The sequence below is a fragment of the Bombus pascuorum genome, chromosome 8, assembly GCF_905332965.1.
Source record: "Bombus pascuorum chromosome 8, iyBomPasc1.1, whole genome shotgun sequence".
Lineage (NCBI taxonomy): Eukaryota > Metazoa > Arthropoda > Insecta > Hymenoptera > Apidae > Bombus > Bombus pascuorum.
In genome coordinates, this window is record NC_083495.1 from 6,094,186 (window position 1) to 6,112,609 (window position 18,424).

The 18,424-nt window shown below is 39.7% G+C and overlaps 1 protein-coding gene across 1 annotated transcript in view; it reads right to left on the bottom strand.

The window, feature by feature from the left end:
• LOC132910123 (polypeptide N-acetylgalactosaminyltransferase 2) overlaps positions 1-18,424 on the bottom strand; it is a 202,569-nt gene that overhangs the window by 72,999 nt on the left and 111,146 nt on the right. The window lies entirely within an intron of this gene.

Here is an 18,424-nt window from a genome sequence, read left to right on the forward strand (position 1 = left end):
ATATCTAACGACGTATTAAACTCTTTGTTTGCCCCGTGATATTTTTGTGCTTTCCAAGTCGTCTGTGATATATCGCTTTCGGATATATAATATATAATTCCACAAGTATAGACGGAGAGGGATAACGAGAAGAGGCGGGAACAGTAGGTCAGAGCTCGCGAGAGGCGTCACGAAGGATGCCTTTTCTAATTTCCTCGGGGAAGATAAATCCGGTGTCGTGAAACGAAAACTCTCCACCGCCTCTCTTCCTTTGTGTGTACACGTATACTCCAGTCTATGTACGTTATTGCAACTGTGTGCCGAGAGAAAAGTCGAAGAAACGAGGACTCGATTCGATTCATGGGCCACACGTCTCGGCATTTTCTTAATACACAGCCAACGCGTGACGTATTGCGACACGACCAGGGGGAATAATTGAAACTCCACGCCTGTAAATATACGCCGCCGTGAGAGACCGTGCTACCAGCTGCCTTCTAGAAAAATTTCACTCCTCCTTCTCTCTTTTTTTTTCTTCTCGCTCGTTCGGCTCTCAAGCTGCGCTATCTGCCTCTTTCTTCGATTTCAATTCGAGCACTTCGAGCAATGAGAGATCCAATCTGAGAATCTAACTGCTATTTTATGCAGTCGTTGAAATCTACCCTCCGTGATTGGAAGGAAGATGGACACAAAATATTGATAATCGATTCCCCAGATGAGACGTACGATTCGCACATTATGGAATGAATCGACGAGTGGAGGATATTTTGATCAAGTGTAGTCCGATAATTGTCTAATTCAAAGGAAGATACGGCACTTCGAACGGTTATTAGGAAGGTACGAGACTTTTCTATGTATTCATCAGCTTAGTAGGTCAGCGTTCGAGTTCAGACCGCAGTTCTCTTGGAGATGTGTTTAACCAACGACAGGGGCTATACCACTGCCGCCACGAATCTGACCCCAACGATCGGCACAAGGACTCAGCCTTTCCAGTATTGGTCGCACCATCCTTCTGGATGCTGGTTCCAACTACTCCTAAAGTTTTAGTGCAAAGATATTCCCTTACTCGTCGTGGTTCGTGAATTACTTAACGTACGTGAATCATTACTCGGAAATCCGAAAGTTCGGAGCATACGACGAAACTATCTTTTACTTTGTCAAGAAGTATCTGTCTCGTTAAAATGTTTTAATTGATTAAAAAAACAAAAGAAAAAAGGAAAAAAGATAGATAAAAAGTATGGAAGAAACAGAATTAAAAAATAAAACGGAGGTTTCGTAAATATAGTATTATAAGGAGGATAAGTGATCACGTTTACGAGGAAGAGAACATTTACAGTGGTTTAAGAAAAAAATGATCAGAGCGACGGTTAGAGCATGGAACGAGGCGAGCCGTAATTCCTCTTCCGGTGAGCATCACGGCACCTTTGCAACGGGCAAAATTCTTTTCAGTCGACGTGCTTCTTTCCGTGGAATTTCCGCAAGACGCATGACTATTGCGGCCAGGAAAATAATTGAAGTTCTACCTCTTCCGCCAGTAAATATAAGCTGGCCTGTTCCCTCAAGTGGAAGTCGCGACAGTAAATTCCAGACCTGCAGACTCTCCTTTCGTCCTATGAACGTTACGCTCTTTCGCATTAGACACACGAATACTACTCGGTTACTTCATATTCTTTTATTCTACTATCGTATGAGAATTTATAGTTTCTTACTCGCGTGAGATGCGCTCGTAGGTAAGTTTTCATAGGCTATTCTAACACGTCAATAATATGTTTCTTTCAAGATGAGGCACGTAACGATGATGAAAAAGGAGGAACAGCAGAATTATGAATTTTCTTTACTCGCCGTTGTGTCGCCCTTACGACGACAAAGAAACTATTGGAGTTCCGCTTCCACAAGCAACTTCAAAATGCAAATTTACGGAGGGAATTCATGCCACTGGGATTGTAAAATCCAATTATAGTTTCTACGTTCTTTCCAGTCTAGTAAAATTAATAGAAAAGAGTGCGGATGAAGTTCTGCAGAGGCTGCATCGTATCAGACATTTATATGGTCTCTATGTGATTAATGTCAGCAGAATATCAAAGTTCTCTTTATTCTAAAAGATCGAATTTCTTTTCGACAAAATTACTACCAATTTCATGGAGATATCCTCGGAAACCATTCACCAACCAAACACGTAGATTTCAGTGCAGAAAGATGCTTAAAATCTATAAAATTTCTATAAAATTTATACACTTTGGTTTCTACGTTTCAAGTGAACAAGTTGTATCCATTTATCTCGTTTGAATCGATGTCTAAATTTTGTGAGGGTCAAGTATAACAGAGAGCCACGTACTGCTTACGATCGTACACTGTACCCTGCAGCGATCATTTAACGAATGTCCACTGGTCGCTAGTTTAGATTTAGTTTCCAGTGTTTCCATTGATTTTGTTAGTAAGATAGTTGTTTCGTAAGGTACTATTTTATCGAGAAAGGATATACGTACTAGTAAAACGTGATTTAAAAGGGGATTCTCTTGAAAAATTTCCACGTGAAAAATACAGTTTCCTAAAGTATTGGTTATCATATTTACGATTAGTTTTCCACAAAACATGGACATATTACCATGTCAAGATTTGTGTTCTTATATTTTCGGGCCAAATACATTTTCTACCTATGTTATATTTTAACGTCATCCTTTCGATCATTAAGTAACACTATAATCAGAAAGCCAACAAAATTGCACTTGTCGTATTTTTCTCCTGTAATCTTCATGTAAAATGGACTTCAAGATAAGAGACTATTCTTAGTAATCCCAATTATATTAGAAAAAACAGAGTAGGACTGCACAGAAATCAGATGCATCAATTTAGAAACATACCTATGCTCAGCTAACATCACGCATATTATAAATCACACACTCAGCAACACCAGTAGACAACTGTGTTGCAAACACGATTTTGCTCATTCGTTTCGCGCTAATTTTCAGCGGCACGCGATCCCAGAGCTTTTCACCTTAAGATTCTTTTTTTCGTTCGCATTGCCCACAATTTTTCTCCGACACGTTGCACGACGTGAAAAAACGAGGATTTCTTCAGAGAGGTGGCGCGTGCGATCGCTTAACGAATATCCCCAAAGCCGCGGAGCTAGGAAACGCGTTAGAGGTGTCTTCTCCTATTTTTCAGGCGTTATAGCGGTTTAAAAATTTTTTCACGAGCAAATCGGTGCGCGAAGGATAACCTGAAACTGGCAGAAAATTCGCCATCCTGGAATTTTCTGCTATTTACGGTACGACGAACCAGAAGTTCGAGCGACGACCGCATACGTTTGCCGACCGAGCTGTAAGTAATTCCCCGCACGAAAAATTGCTGCAATTTAAGTCGCGAACCTCGTAATTTCCGCTAATTCTTCGTCATGCTGAAACTACGTTCTTTTCGGACATTTACTCCCGACTTTAGTTTTTATAGGACAATACGAGACAAGTCTGTTATTAATCCTTTCGTATATATCTATGTTCAAATATAAGATAATCAATTGTCAGAAGGATATATATACGTTCTTCGAAAAACGTTTGTCATTTTTATTTTCATTTATACATGTTACGTTATAATTATGTGAATGTACATGTGCCTACTTTTCCCTATTAACAAATTGCATCTGTATGTTATTGCGACAAAAACTTTGCATTAATATACCGAAGTATGTCTACCTTCAGTTTTCCGACCATATTTTTGTATCATAACGAAATGTTAAGAAATCTGACCTGGAAAGATATTGCTAGATCGAAGTGCTACTTTCAAACTTTTCCAGAGAAAGAGAGAGAAATCGAAAAGGAGTATTATTATATTTCGCAAAATTGATCATAAGTAATTCAATGAAAAGAAAGACAGAAAAATCCGAGAGATCTGCTACTGAAAGGTAAGAAGTATTCGTGGAATGTGAAAGAAGAAGCGAACCAACGTTCTGGAAGGCGTCAGCCAACAGAAGAACCAAAGAACCGATTAAAAAACGAATATTCTCGTTCGAAGAGTACAAAACGTCCGACAACCAGCCGACAGAATGTTGGTGGAATAAATTCTCGCATTCCATGAGCGGTCGAAAGGGTTCGATCGTCCTATCGAGCAGACGTTGTACACCACACTCCCGTCTTTGGTCCATGGAGTGGCGGTCGTAGCAATAAGGGATGACATTCCCTTACGTCTGGAACAAAGGACGGCACACCGTTGGCCCTACCGAATGTCACGAAGTTCTATTATGCCTTCCAGACTCTCCGTCTTTTCCTGGAAGGCGTTCACCCTCGAAAACGATCGAGCTTGCACACTTGACTGCGATACAGGAAGAGTCGAGGAAACGGCGTTATTCGGTCGTCGAATATTTGTTTGCACTGTGGAGTTGCTTATGAGACCACCACCACAGTCGGTTGCCTGGGGAATTTCGATGAATCGGATTCAAGAGAATCGATAGCCGGGTACATCTTTGATCGTCTATAGAAATGCTTGATTAGGCTAACTGTGGTTACTTCTTGGTGCCGAGGGAATAGAAATTCCAGGAAATCCAGGGAGTTCGTTTCGTTAATTATGTTAGGCGGCTATAATATTTGTTTCATGATAAGATTTTGAAATTTATAATCGGAACAGAATACATTAGGTTGTTAGTCATCACATTGTGCAACTAAATGGGAAATCTTAATACTAGAACTACGGAATTACAGTATTTTCTCCATAATTAGTCGAAAATCGGGACTCTTCGGCGATGAATTATCGAATACAGGACTCGATTGTATGTAATAAATAGTCTGGAGAAAGACAGAGTTGATGAAAAGAAACATATCGGTTAGATACAGTTAATGCAACAACGGATCCCGTTTATGTTCCATTTTTATTGATGCGATTTTCAGATTTTTCTGATGAAAACAAGACCAAGTACGATATAATTTAGAGCAAATCTACTTATTTAGTGACATTAATTTATTTTACTTTCGCCTGTTATATATACATGAAAATGCGATTCAAACTATATCGTGTTTGATCTCATTTCAATCAAATCTGACAAATATAAAAAATTTAGCAAAAATTACATTTAAAAAAACCAGGAATGAAAAAGATTAATCATTGTCTCATGGATAATTAGTATTTCATCACGCACGATTGAATTCGTATTGGATTATACTGCTCAACCGTCGAACTTCGCGGTGTGTCAAAGGAAAAACTAGGGCCCCTGGGGAGATCTGCTCCCAGTAGTGGGGATGACAATTGATTAATTATGAGGAACATAATGACGATAAATTACAGAGAAAATACAGTACTTCAAATAGCTAATATCAGATCCTTCGTTCGTGCAATTGACGATTAAGAAGGAAAATCAATTATTCTTTCATTCACTTATTATTAAAGGTCGATAGGTCCAACGATATGGGAAATTATAGAAATGTGCATTTGATCTTCGAACGAGGTGAAATAAATTTTACCAGGATAAAACTGAAGGACTTTCTTGATGATATAATAGGTTTGGTTGAGACAGAGAATTGGCTTGACTGAAGAGGGCTTCAGGGTCAGGGAAATGAAATTTCAGTTTCGGATTCCCCCAATCTCGCCGATTACGGCTTCCCCCATGGACGAATTAAGATTCATTTTATCAAGAACATGCAGCGGAATTTATGCGGCAATTATTTGTCGGCCGGCGAAACTAAGGGCGGAATTAAAATCTCCTCTGTGTCCCGAGTTTCCACCGGTTTTTCCCTTTATAGCTACGATCCTTACGGTCTGCTTAAGGAAAACGTTACCGTCTTGTGACTGAAATGAATTCTTTACAGCGAGCAACCATTAAAATCCTAAGAGAAAAGAATCTGAAACTTGTCTTAAAACATATTACTTTTACGGGAGAAAAAAGAAGGGGAAAGGAGCAGCACGTAGTAACCTGCTAATTCCTTAATATTTTTTAATAACAAACTTCTTTGAATCTTCTAACGTCTCTTAAATCACTTTTACTCGAAACTCGACCGCTTACGTAACCGCAATTACGGGTTCGCGCGAGGTGAATTTCACCGTGATATTTCGCTAGAGGAAAAAGTAGACCAAGAAAGAAGAATCCTCGTTCCAAGATTAATCGTAGCAGGGAAAGAGTGTAAATGTCGCAAAGGGACACGTACGGCCGAGTAAAAGTTAATACGACTCGCTCGATCGCGAATTTATGAGAAGCCCGTTCGTGCCAGCCCGCACTGAACGCCCAATTAATCATTAATATCGGGGTGCCGTTAACTGCGTGCACCGTTTGCCATCCCGTTTCGAGCAATAACATAATTTGCAGCTGCATAAACAAGGCTTAGCATGATTTAGCCACGCGACGTAGTTGCACAGTACTCGCGACTTCGCTTATACGCCTCGTCGCTTCGCCGCCTGTTTCCAAATGGTAAAATGCGTAAGCTCCTCTTAATTCCATTCCAACAAAACGAGGGTTTCGTATGCTCCAATCCCCTTCAAAGCCACACGATCGTTCCCTTCGTTTCGCGATCTTTCCTGCGATATTCGCGAAAAACGTATCTCACTATACATATACAGGGTATTTTGTTTAATTGGAAACGATAGAATATCTCATGAGTGATTATAGTTGTCAACAAAATGTTGATAACAAAAGTTGTTTGGTTCATACGGTGCAAATTATTCTTTTGTGGATCCAGTAGCCGAGAATCGTTCAAAGTCAACTTCATTTTTTAACATGAAATTATATATTTTTTTAGTACATTTATCGATTCATCTCAGTATTTCCTATCAAAAAATATTGACTTATTTGTATCGAGAAACTGTTAATCTAGCAGAAATTTTAATTTCAATTTATCGTATGAAAGACAAAGACAACGGAAACATAAGAAGATCGCATCGCGTTTTTCCTTGTCTTTCATACGACAAATTGAAGTTAAGATATCTACATATTAATTAAGTTAAAATATCGACATAAATAGGTTAATAATGTTTGACAGGCAATGCCGAGATAGATCAACTAACGTACTAAGAAATGTATGGTTCCATTTAAACCACAGAGATTGATCTCAAAATCTCCCCAAGCGCTAAATCTGCTAAACAATAATTCACACCATATGATTGATGTTTGATGGGCCCACCCATCAAACCAAATAACTTTTGTCAAAATGTTTTTTTGATAAGTTTAATCACTCGTGAGGTATTCTACAGTTTGCGGTCAAACGAAATATCTTCCAATACCTATCAATCAATATCTGAAAGATAGAAATATTTAGAAATAGAAAAATATAACGTAATAAACGATACTCGAATCGTATGAATTTCACAGAAGTTTCTCGATGTCCTCGTTCGAAGATGAAATTCACGAAATCTCTGAAACCAGAGCAAGAAAATCTCGTTGCAAACGGTCGCTGAGAAAAGGTAAGAAAATGGAAGTAGAAGAGGGGGCACGTATTTCCTAACATCCGGTTCCAGCCATTCTGATTCGACAATTCGTTCCGCCGCGGACACTAACGAGCGCCAATATTTGTATCCGTAAATCATGTGCCAATATTTGTCTCGTCGGCGGCAACATTTACCTTCGCGGAAACTTTCTTGGCCGCCGAATCTCGTGGCCCTACATTCAGCCAATTAGAGGTGCTCGTAAACACAGGCATGTACGCGTCGATCAGCTCGTCCTGACATCTTGAAAATCCTTTTACGAGACTTCTGACAGACTCCTACGCGAACGAGGCGATTTCGCGAATGAAAAAAGGCGCAAGAGAAACTGAAGAAACCGCGTACGTTCCGAGAGGAAGCTCGAGAAGAGGATTATTAATTATTCGTTCAGGACCGTGGAGCCATCTTTCACTCGCTTCGCCCCTTTCCAAGTTTTAGGATTTTCTTTCTATCGTTGTCGAGCTTAATTAACCTCGAATCGAGAAACTGCACCGGGTGAAGTTAAAGTTATGAAATCTCGATGACATCGCGTCTCGAAATTCTTTGTTTCTCTCCGTTACCACCTTCTACGTTTCTTTCTCTGTCATTTTCGCAGATCTTTCATCGGTCGATGTCGGAATAATGGTCGACTAAACGGGAAAAGGTGGTCGATCTCCTCGAGAAAGGATTGTCGCAGATTGTAAGTCTTCGAACGTATAGGTGATGTTGAATCGATATGGTTTCTTAACTGATACCACGCTAAAAATCTACCTTTACCCTGCTGATAATATTAACGTCCCCATAATTAGTTACTTACGAGTCATTCGAAATGTTGCTATTTGAGATTAGACCGCCGGTGAAGATGGCACAATGCTTACCTGCAACAGAAACCAACAATTATGTTAATTTTTCTTGCGGTCGAAGGTTTGTGGTTCCACGATTGTTCAAGAAAGAAAATTGAGGTGATATTGGGTGTAATGCGTTAAATAATCACTCGGTATTTAGGTCAATAATGAATTTATTAACAAGTGTCTTCTTTTGATCGCGTCGCGTATCGCCCTCGGTTTCGCTAGTCGATCTCGCTTCCCGGTTACAACTCGACTTTTATTGCTTCCTGGTTCAAACTCGACTGTCGATCGGATTCGATTCTTTTCTTTTTGTCACCCCTCAATATCCCCACTATCCACGCGTCTGTTAGGCGTCCGCGACCATTCACGCACGCCTTTTTCTCGAACATTCGGCGGAAGGATCGTTGGGATATTGATGGTTCATTAGGCACATCGCTTCGGCGATATACATTGTTGCTAAGTGTCGCCACAAAATTTTCTCTGTCAGCTGGAACTGTTTCACGTAAACGTAGAAACAGAGTGAATGTTCAAATGATGAAATGTTTCCTATGGAGAGGATATCGTGTATGGTTTTACTTTATCAGACGAAATGATTCCTATGTTTTTCCAAGCTTTCTCTACAGCTTAACCATTGAAGAGAAATTCGTCGTGTCGAAGTTTCTATTACAAGCAAGATATGTGCCATAAATACCACTGCGGAAACTGCAGAAACTCCGCTGTGGTAGATTCATGGTAGATTCACATCCTTTGTAGATTTTGAATTCTGTAGCGAATCGATGGTGTAACTCTGGAGGTAAACGTAGCATACTCGAACGCAGATTCCAACGGCGTAATAACGCTCGCCGCAGCCGTGTTTAAACGAAACGAGGGAACAAGAAAACGGGTTTTGTTCCCGTACGTACATATGCAGGCGACCAAGCAACGACGCGAAACTACTCGAATTTGAGGAACTGCACGCGCCGCGTGTATGTGTGCAATAATACTGCGTTGCGGGATTTAATTAACCCCGGGGCGTCCGTGGTTTAATTCCTTGTACGCTTCCGCGGAATAATTGCTGCAAGGATATTAAAAAGCCCGCAGAAACGAGCCAGATCCTTCTCTTTCGGCGAGGATCACTTTTCGCTGCGATTCCACAACGAGAAATAAATACCAACTACCGCAGCTGTGTGTGCAGAGAGAGAGAGAGAGAGAGAGAGAGAGAGAGAGCTTTCAACTTCAACTACTGACTCCTGGCTACCGAATCAAATTAATTACGTCCATTCGTCGCTCTCAAATTCCTTTTTAACCGTTAAGATTTTCCTATAATATTTTAACGATGTAATAATTCTCTGCAAAACGCGGAATTTAGATCTTTCCTGCTTTTTTTGTCGGTAAGATGATTTTTTACATTTTTTAGAGGATCATTTAAATTCTATTGTTACAGTTACATACTGCTGCTAGTGGTCTCAAACGAAGGAAAGGGCACTTGTGTTACTCAAGTACTCTCTTTTTCCCTTTTTCCTTTGAGTTTTTTTTTTAAAGGTTTTTTCGCTTCCTGCGTGCTTTTTCTCCCTTAATTGTACTTATCCTTGTTTTTTTTTTTTTTGCAGATACTATCGAATTTATATTGTTGCCAGCTTTTTGTACTCTTTCTCTCTTTTAATTAATTTTGTAATTCTTTTTATAGCAGGTATCTTTTTTAAAGCTCTTTAAGCTCTTTCTAGTTGGATTTTTTAATTCCACTAAAACCTGTGAAAACACTAAATGACATGAAACGGATTTTTTTAAGCACTGGGAAGTGCATTTTTTAAGTGTACTTTAAATCAACTTTTTCAGAAGATTCCTTTCTAAATAGTATTTTATACGATCATTATAAAGAATTTTGTTTAAAAATCTCTTTTCCCATAAATTTTGGAATTTGGACCTTATAGGTGTGCTTAGAAGAAAAGTTCCATAATAACCTGAGTTACTGGATGCAAGGAAGGTGTGGAATAGTGATTCTCAAAGGGTTCGCGGCATACTGGTACGCTCTGGGATAAAACCAGACGAGCCGCTGCGAAAGTGCAAGTTATTTTTCCCTCCTTTTTTAATCGCGCCGTTGTATCCATTGTTGTAAATCTTGGGATTTGTATACAAAATGAGTCAAAATGTTTGTACATTTTCTAAAGTGCACCGTAACTAATAAAAGGATAGGAACTATTGGCATAGAAATATAAAGAAAGCTTTCTCGGAACTGTTGATCAAACAGCTTCAAATTGTCAAATTTTAGGCAATTCCAAATATTTTATACGAAACTTCTGATGAAGTAATCATAAACATACATATCAACTACGAAGAAGAATGAGACCCACCGAAAAAATTAAAAAAAAAGAAAAAATATCCTTTTGAAATCGATCGTATCGAATCCTGAAACTTCACGATTCGAAGTCTAATGGTTACTCCACCAGTCCGACTTTTCTGGCTTATACTACTTACTGCTCCGATTTAACGATTTAACAATTTTACAATCATTATTATCAAACATCTATCGTCTGACTTTCACGGTTTATTTCACTTACTTCCACCGTACCGATCGATCATCCTACAATTACTACTGTTAAATATCAGTTGAAATATTTAAGTAAAGTATTTTCATGCATAATTAAGAGCAAATACACAATTATTTCTTTCTATTTATTCTATTTTCTTAATGGTTCATGCTTCGGTAAGAGTCTTATTTAAAACGCATCCAATGCTATTCACTCGTTCCCTGCTTTTTCCCTACGTTACGAAGAATTTTCCGCATGGAATTAAAAGCCAAGGTGGATAGAAAAGAATAATAGCGTGGCGCAATCAACTGGCAGAGTCTGGTATCATGAACGATGGCTAGGAAAGTCTGCTAATTCGAAACCAATGGCCAGCAGGCAAAGCTTTGAAGTCTTAACGAAGCCCTAAGATTTTCACGAGCCATCGAAAGCCCAATTTAAGCCGGTTCACAAAAATCGTGCACAGAAAGAAAAACTGAAAAGGATTCTTCCTTTCAGGCTGGTCGAACGACGTCCACACTTTGAGAAGCGATTCTCAAGTCCCTATGGATATCACGGCAAAATGAAAAACACTTCGGCGAGGCAATATGTCGGGTCGTCCCGCTGTGAATTCATAAAAAAGATGAAAATTGTGACAATATGCGCGATGAAATTTCTTATTATTACGAGGACGGTTCCTCGTGTTGTTTCAACGGCTCGTCGAGCAAAAAGAATTTTATTCGACGCAACATGTCGCACAAAAATTCGCCAAATTCATTCCACTCGCGAGAGGAAATTCATTCCTTCATTTTAGATTATTTTCCATCGTCCTTTTCTCTTTTGCTGCAATGCGATGGTGGATCAATAACATTACCGGAGCTTCCTTTCCAGCTGTTCCTGTTTAATTTTTCTTTTCACAGACTGAAAGAACGCCGGGGCCATCGTGTTCGCATAATGGGCCGGCTCCTCGAGCCCGCCCGGCGATCCAGCCAGGCAGCGGCGGAAAAATACGCTGACGGATTGTAGAACGTACGCCTCGCTATTTTACAACCGGAAAGAGTTTCTTCGAGCCCTTTGAAGCCGCGGTTCCTCCGCGTTTCAACCGACGTTTTTTCTTTCGGCTTCTATCCATCGCCTTGAACCGTTCAAAGCGGACCGCCCCGCCAAAAGTGAAGGGAAAAATAAGAGGGAAAAAGAAAGTAAAGCAAGGAATAAAGATATGCACTCGCGGCAGGCAACGCCCAAACAGCACGCTATCGAGTACACTATTTACTCTGCAACGATCTACGCAAGCGTTTCACCTTTTGTGAACGATTTCTGCTCGTATATGCGTCGCGAAGCCACGCGTCACAAAGCGAACGCGGGATATCCAAAGGACCACTTCCGAGTTCCCTTGGTTTCTAAAGGTTAAATTGCTACGGAGGCGAGCGGCTCGCGGCCGTTTCTGGATGTCTTTGCTTTTCCCCCATCTTCCACCGACTCTTCCCGGTCTGTTCCTTTGGAATCCTGACTTGCGTCGCAGATTCCTTTGACTCTTGACTCGTGCTAACAAAAATCCCAAGTACTCTGAGGGAAATCCGCTTGAGGAAGCTCGAAGAGTAAAATCATCCAATTTTTCCGGTAACAGGGGAACGTGTTTAACGTACTCGAGTACTGTGCACTTCCTTCTTGATATTCATAGCAAGTAAGGAATGGCAAGGCTTTATAGAATTAAAGATTCTCCCTTTTTTCTTCAATCTGTTTGAGAGGAACAAGCTCGAACGACGACTAAGAAACGTTGGAGAAAATACCGCCGCTAGGATTTGCTTCTCCAGAAGAAAATCCTGGCCGATGGCTTTTAGGAATCGCGCTTCGGCGAAATTTAAAACGGCACTGGCGAAAACGTAAACGTGATTGGATTATCCACCTTTTCTTTCGTGCGGAACTTTCCTCCAACGTAAAATCTATCCTGACGTTAATGTTTCCGGTTGCATCCGCCCGTTGCTCGAACGAAGAACAGTGTAGATCCGTTTAATTAATACACCAGCGAGATTAACGCGAACGAGGCGAACAAGAAAGGATTGCAAAGCGAAAGGAGCAAGAACAGGAAAAATAAGAACGTTGAGAGTGGAAATTGGTTTCCTAGATTTTATTGTTTTCAAACGTCTTCGTTCCTCTTTTTATTACGATTCGAGATTGTTTCAGCAATCTTCAAGGAACCATTAGGGGCCTTCTGGAGTTAATCTTCGGTATAAAATTCCTTTAACCGCTCTAATGAGCGTTACATGTTGCAATAAATTACGAGTGTTCTCTACCATTGTGTTGTAAGTACATGAAAGAAGGCAGGCGCGTTTTATTCCGTGCAACGTAATGCAATAACGAAGAGCTACCGACAAAAGACCTAATTTCCAATATTCGCTTTCGTTGTCAATCCTGCCACGTCTTTTGAGCAATTTTCCATAATGTAACGTTCAGAAATTTCTTAAGATTGAGAAAATATCAAAGACACCTTGTCAATAAATTTCCACCAGAATTTATTAAATCTGATTCCCGCTATGGATTAATCTTTGCTACAAAACAGCTCAGTAAAGGATGTTTCGTTTAAACGTCCGACGATCACAATGTGTAAACATCTATAAGTATCGCTTGTTAGGATCCGCATACGTTGTAACTATAGTCTTAATCATGGTCCAAGTCTAATTAATCGTTCTTTGAGACAAGTTCCAACCCAACCGTATTTTTCCATCGTTACGGAAGCTTTTGTTTTCTCAAGAAAACATGAAAGATTCCCTTGAAGTAACGAGGTCAAAGAAGAATTCTGTTGCATACTATTCCAGACAAATAGAAAATTAGCGCAATTTTGTAAGAAAATGTCAAGATTTCAGAACGGAAGAACGTATCATCGGACAAAGAACGACCGCACAAATATGACTCGGAAGAGTCTGGCGACAGATATAGAGCTAACTAATTCGCCGGCTTGGTTTTCGTGCGGAGCATGGTTAATCGTCGGAATGTCCACCGCGTGCAGGCTAAAGCTTCATGGAAAAACAGACGACATTGCTTCTTGCGGTGACCCGTTGCACTCGTTTCAACCAGGATACGAGTATAAAGCTGCCTCTTTAATCTCTGCTACACCAGCACCACCATGGGGTGAAGTTCGCGCAACGCGTTTATTGTCAGGATCTTGGCTCGTTCCTGCAAACCAGCCGCTGGATTTTATTCCCTGTGTCGTTCCCACTTTCGGAATACCGCGAATAGGCGTTTTTATAGTCGAACTACAGTTTCTGCGCGGCTTCTTAACGTCGATCTTCGCTTTTACGATCGCTCTGGATGCTTCTCGTGGTTATTGCAAACACGTTCAAGTAGTGAACAATGTCAAAATGTTGATGGAAGTTGAAGAAAACAGAGATATATTCTTCTGGGCCATGATGGCGTTCTTAACACGTTCACAAGCCAAACTTCATGAATATAGCTTTACTCCACGTTTTATCAATTTCTCAATTTTATTCGTTACAAAAATATGATATACATAATAGGAAATTTCAAGATAATAACAGACAGTGCTCGCAATATTAACATCCTTCCCTACTTTTCAATTAACTTGATCAATGCGATCATTGAATGGTTTATACATGGATCTAAGGACGATGCATGTATTAATACGTTGGAAATTGATCTCCAGCTGCAACAAGATAAGACGCAGAAACCAAGATTTTGTAATTTGTTTCCACATCTTGAAACCTTTATGTTCCTGCTATAGCAATACCCATCTTCTTCTTTATCCTGAAACAATGTTCTCTGGAATACTTCTATTCGATTTTATCTTTCTGACGGTTCTTCCAATACTAAACTACTCTACATAAGAGATGATACTATTTTTATCATTCTTGAATCCTTATTGTCTAATGCAACGTGGTCTTCATTTTGATTAAAAATGTTCCTTGTTCCACACGCGATGAAAATTGTCAGGAGGTACGACTATTTGGTTCCAACAGTTCAGAAAGTTGCATGTCAAGGCAAAGGGTTTCCATTTCCGGGTTAACGGCTGGTATTTGTTCAGCGTAACCATCGTTAACAACACGCGTGCGTCGCTATCTGGCAAGTTACATGGACCAGCAGAGACGAGGCGATGCAGGCTTACAGCTGGCAAGATAACAGCCCCGCGTTCCTTAGTATTTCGCCATCGTATTCACGTCCGTGCGGAACGTCGTATTTATACGCGCGGAAACGTACGAGATATTACGTGTCGCTTCATTTGCCTCCACACGATTTTCTCGTTCGTGCCTGGATTAAACGCGAATCTGAATTTGACTGGTTTTGAAATCTTGTTCGATTACCGTGCCCGATGAATTATTATAGTTTGACGGATATTCGCAGACCTCCAGAATTCTGCCGTTCTTTTGCATTTTAATACATTCAGTTTCATAAGAGAAATTTTTTTCCTGGAAAATATGATTCTTTTAGTGAAAATGTGTGGTAAGAAGTTTTCTAACTTTTGGAAGAATAATAACGCGCATAAATTACACGCTGCCCAATAATCCTCCTCCAATAAATTCAGGTTTTCGTTATAAAACGTATGATGAGAGATTGTGATTGCGGTGGGACGAAGAATCCAGCAGACGTGAATTGCCGCATTTTTAAGTTTCCCTTGGAGGGGAGAATGAACGAGGCTGCCGAGAAGGCGACGGAAATTCTTATTAGAACGTGGCTTGGCCCCGCTATGCATTATGCCGCGCGCAGCCCTTTATGCGTCTCGTCCCACGTGATACGATTTCGAACGCCGTAATTCAATTTTTTAAGAGCCACTCTACACGTTCCGCCAATTCCACCAACTTTGCCGGGAGAAACGAGGACGAAGACAATCGTTAAATCGTAGCCTCGCAAATCTTTCAGTCACATTAATAACCTTCGCCTTTGTTCTGTCCAATAATAAAATAATAGAAGCAATTTTCGAGAAAATTTCGTAGTTAGAAATATTTTATGAATTCTATAGTTTAGAAAAATGAAACGCTCCAATTATAATTGGACTATTATACATACAAATAAATAGATGGATAGTAAATCATCACGATGATTATCACGTTATAAAAATTCGTCACTATACAAGAAATATTCAGATGTTATTTACGAGAACTTCGGCAATACTTTTGACAAAACTTTAATAAAACTTTCGCATACTATTATTACCAGATTGTGGACTTTTATTTATTTTAGAAATGTGAAGATGTAGAAGAGCCCAAATATACAAACTATGCAAAGTTATATAAAATATCGAAATAATATTCTGTCACAATATTCAATAGACAAAACGATGTTCTTTTTACAATTATATTCGCAAAATTATGAATTGGTGTGAATATTCACGATGTAATTATTACACACGATAAAAAAAACACACAAAGATTGCAATTCCTCAAAAAATCCATACAAAAATACCAATAAAAAATTTGTTACGCTTTACATAATTCGGGTACACATAATTATTAAAATGCCGAGCTGCGATCGAACAGCGGCATAACTGAAAACCTTCGAAGCGAATCAACCGCTAATCATGCGAGCGGCCGCTACGAAGCGGAGAACACGGGGTTTCCGGCCGCATGCTCGATCCTGAACGGGTTCCAAAGCGGCGATCAACTTCCATTAATTAAAGGACGTCGGTGTGTGGCTCGCGTCCGCTTGCCAGGTCCCGTGTCACGTCAATCCCGGCTGGAAACTTTTCACGCCACAACCCTTCTTCGCGATGTCGCGGTGGACGATGTCAAACGACGCTTCGTTCGGTCCACGGGGCGTTTAGTGGTCGAGCAGAGGCTTCTGTCCGCCCGCGTGAAACACGCGTCCAGGATGGAGGGCTAGTTGTCGTTTCAGATTGAACGGAACGGACAACGGCTGTCCATTGTGTCCCAACAACCAACGGATACTCGTCGCATGCGGTACTGTTTTATTCGATCTAGGGTTAAACATGCCTTCTACCCTTACAAAACTTTTTATCCGATTGAATTTTGATAAACTTGTCGTGGGAATGGTTTTTTGACGGAATCTTGGAATTTTCTTGTATCATCCTTTTAGTAAAATTTCATATAGAATTTTAATGATTATAATGTTGACTATACAGCCAACTCTAATCAATATAGGATTTTCGTGATCAAGTTACGCTTGCTGAGCAAGTAATTTTATAAGGGAACTTTGGAACTACCATGTATTATGTTGTATATAAAATTGAAATATATGTAGTAGTAGTTTGAAGATGAAGTTGGAGCTAGATTTAGGAACAGAGAATTATAATGTACCTTGTTTCATTTTTTTAAAAATTGATTTTATAAATTGAAATATGTGTAGTAGTAATTTGAAGATGAAGTAGGAGCTAGATTTAGAAACAGGGAATTATCATGTACCTTGTTTCACTTTTTAATAAATTGATCTTTTTAAACGAACTAGTGTGTATTAATAATAATAATATGAAGCGAGGAGCCTCAAACCAGACATTACGTATCTTGTTCTACTTGCTCCTCAAGATACGCCCGTCTTGCGTGTCTTATACTACTTACAGTCTCCCGGCACGCAACACTGTTATTTAGCAAACAAATGGAAACAGTCTAACGTATAAAATCTGAATAGAACAATTTATATGTTAAAGTAAATTCACCAACCGACTATTATACGTATAAATGTAAAGATCAATAGCAACGCAACACCAATTTCGCTTCAAAACGAATCTATTTCTGACTTGTTTTGTCGGGACACGGCCTAAAATTTTGTTGGCAGTTCTACGAAACGCCCAAGGTATTAATAAATTGGACAATGTCGGGCAATTTGACTTTTTGCAACTCCCGAATCCGGAGAAAACGGGATAATCCAGGTTGAACGCACGCGTGGCAACGAAGAAAAACGGGAGCAGCCGGGAACAAGCCGAATAAAGGGGAATGGAGGAGCGAACATCGACGCTACGAAACTTTTCAATGGGCCAGGACAGGTCGAGCCGCGCGTCCCTTTTTTCTCTCTCTTGTTTTTTCTTCTTTTTTATCAGTGAGTACGTGTATTTTTTTCTTTCTTTCGTTTTCTTTCTTTTTTTATTCAACAGAAGAGTGAGAGAAAGGGACGAAAACGTAGTCGAGGAAGCACGCTTTTAACCTACATGCTGCCGTTGCCCGTTCAATCGGCAATTCGAATTACGCCACCGGCACAATCGACTTTGTTGCAGTCCTGTGACGAGTTCGTCCCTCGGTCTCGGCATTTTCGCGATTTTCAAGCTACGATGTTTCGATGCACCAGCCCTCATTCGTTGCTAGTTCTACTCGTCGAACATTCAGAAACTCACAGCCAAGAATAGGTATGTAGTTTAATTTAAAATCAATTTTTGATTCGTGACGTTTCGAGTTTGGAGGAAATTGTATTTTAATCTTGATAAATCGCCTGTAATTTCATTTTTTTTTTTCAGGTTGAAAAATTTCATTCACCGCGTAGAGAAAAATTTGTTAAAAATCTAAAGAAACGTAAATATTTTTGATTTGTGACATTTCCAGTTTGAAAGGAATTGTATTTTAAATTTTGTATACGTTTCCTGAAATTTCTCATTTTATTTTTAGGTTCTAATTCTGCACGGTGCGGGAAATTTATTGGAAAACCAAAGAAATTAATTTCGAATTTTGTATAAATTTGCAATTTCATAGAATTTTATAAAACTTCCGTTATAATAAAATATAACCCTGTTGATCTTCCCATTATTCATCTGCAAGACATCCGATATTCGCCATTAATCCTTCCGTG